General features: G+C 48.4%; 1 non-coding gene across 1 annotated transcript; it reads right to left on the bottom strand.

The window, feature by feature from the left end:
- Positions 1 to 2,013: 2,013 nt before the first annotated feature.
- On the bottom strand, positions 2,014 to 2,088 carry TRNAD-AUC (transfer RNA aspartic acid (anticodon AUC)). The gene has a single exon. It is a non-coding gene; the product is annotated as a tRNA-Asp (tRNA).
- Between the last annotated feature and the right edge of the window lie 221 nt (positions 2,089 to 2,309).

Below are 2,309 nucleotides of genomic sequence, written 5' to 3'. Positions count from 1 at the left end.
ATCAGTTATACTTCAATTTTTTTTAATGAAAAAAAATACAGGAAAAAGGAAGAATAATATTCTGTGCTTATTGTCCCAGGGTCAGTAAGATGCCAACAAGAGGCTCTCCATCACTTACTCAGCCCCTGGCCCAGAAGATATGTCTGTCCACTAGACACACACACACACACACACACAACACACACACACACACACACACACTCACACAGAGAAATCTGAATAGCCCATTCCTAGGCTATGACACTCTCTGACAAACAAACTCAGCAGCTTTCTGTTCCACCCTGGAGTCAAACCCATTCTGCATAAAGAATTCAGACAGCACCTAAGATGCCATAAGCCAAGAGTTTACCTCACCCCCTCCTCCAAGATACAGCTCAGCTCCCGGGCCACTTGCCTGGGCCCACAGCCCCCACACATGTCCTGACCCCTGCGGGTGTTTCAGAATATGAGGGACAGCTCGGTTCACCTGCAACTCAGCCCCCTGAGAGTCAGGGTCTCCTCAGTGTCCACCTACACAGTGATCCCTAAGCTGAGCTGTTTCTCACATGGTGGTCAACCCACATCCCACCCAACATGCACCCTAGACCCAGGTTAGGTGGGAATACATCCACCCTGCTCAGCAATCCCAACCCTACCTTCCTCCGCTTCTCCCTACAAATGGACAGACTGTCCCTAGAAGCAGGTCAGTGCCAGCCAACAGCCGCAAATATCCAACCCCTCCCATCCCAGTGCCGGGCCCCTGGCCTCCAGCCCCACCCCAAGCAGAGAGAGCCAGTGGAAGCAGGGAGGCTGCAAAAGGGAGAAGAGCATGAGAAGCCCTGTCATCAGTCTCTGATGCCATTTCTTGCTATATTTTTTTTGCACTGTGGTAAAATACACGTAACACAAAATCCACCATTTTAAAGTTTACGATTCAGCAGCATTTAGCACATTTACAATGTTGTGCAACTATCACCACTACCTAGTTTTGGGACGTTCTCATTTCTCCAAAGGAAACTCTGTACCCATCAAGGCGTCTCTGGCCAAGCCATCCCACTAATCAGCTTTCTATCTCTATGGATTTGCCTATTCTGAATATTTTATATAAACAGAGCACATGTCCTTTGGTCTTTGGCTTCCTTGATGGTGTTTTGAATCCATCCTTATGCATGTTGAGAACCCTGAGGGTCTAGGCTCTAATGACAAAGAAGAGTCTTGCCTGATGGACCCAAAACACCAACCACGTGGAGTCTTGAGAAACATGGCCCACCTGCCTTCACACATAGAAGCTGAGTATCCTCACCCCACAGAGAGCCAGGCCCACCTACTTAGTCGAGGCTCTGTGAGGCCCCAAGAGATCTAAACCAGAGGCGGAAGCCACATCTTCCCTGAGCAACCCAAATGGGGGGCTTCAGTTTAGAGGAAATGACAGGGAGGTAAAGGAAAGGCCTGGGGCAGTCAAGGAAGGCTTCACAGAAGAAGCAGCACTGATTCTGTTCCTGAAAAGGTGGTCAGGACTCACAGAGATGGCATTTAACTGCCATCTATATTTGGATATTCCCAATGTCTACCTCCACCTTTGACTTCATCCCTGAACTCCCAACTCATGCATCCAGTTGCCCACAGGGCATCTCCACCTAGGGGTCTGACAGACCTCTCCAAATGAAAATTCATTTGCCTGCTCTCTACCTGAGTTGCTCAAGTCAAAAACATTAGGAACCCACCCTCGACTTCTTCTTTTCCCTAACACAGCACGTTCAATCCATCAGCAAATTGTACTGTCTCCACGTGCAAAATATGTGTGGAATTTGACCATTTCTCACTAACAGCACTGCTGCTACACTGTCCCAAGCCACCATCCTCTCTCACGTGGACCACCTCAACTGTCTCCCAACTCATCCCTCTTCTCCTACCTGCCCCATTAGAGTCTATTTCTCAGAAGCAAGCAGTGTGATTCTTGTATAATGTAGGTCACATCACATCAATTCCCCAGCTCAAAACTCGTCAATGACTCCTCATCACATTTTTTTTTAAGGGAGGTACTAGGGATTGAACCCAGGACCTCATGCATGATAAGCATGCACTCTATCACTGAGCTATACCTACTCCCTCCCCAACATATTTAGAATAAAATCCAGAATCTTGTCTGTTGCTTACAAGCCACCCTGATCGGTCCCTGACTTCTTCCTCCATTCCCATCCCCCTGCCTTCACTCACTGTACTCCAGCTTTCCTGTCCTCCTTGCTCTCCCTGGAACATCTCCTGCCTCAGGACCTTTGCACTTGCTGTTCCCGCTACCTAAAACACTCTTCCTCACGATATTCACATGG

Source organism: Camelus bactrianus, chromosome 21 (genome assembly GCF_048773025.1).
Source record: "Camelus bactrianus isolate YW-2024 breed Bactrian camel chromosome 21, ASM4877302v1, whole genome shotgun sequence".
NCBI classification, from domain to species: Eukaryota; Metazoa; Chordata; class Mammalia; order Artiodactyla; family Camelidae; genus Camelus; species Camelus bactrianus.
This window is presented reverse-complemented; position numbering and strand designations above follow the sequence as displayed.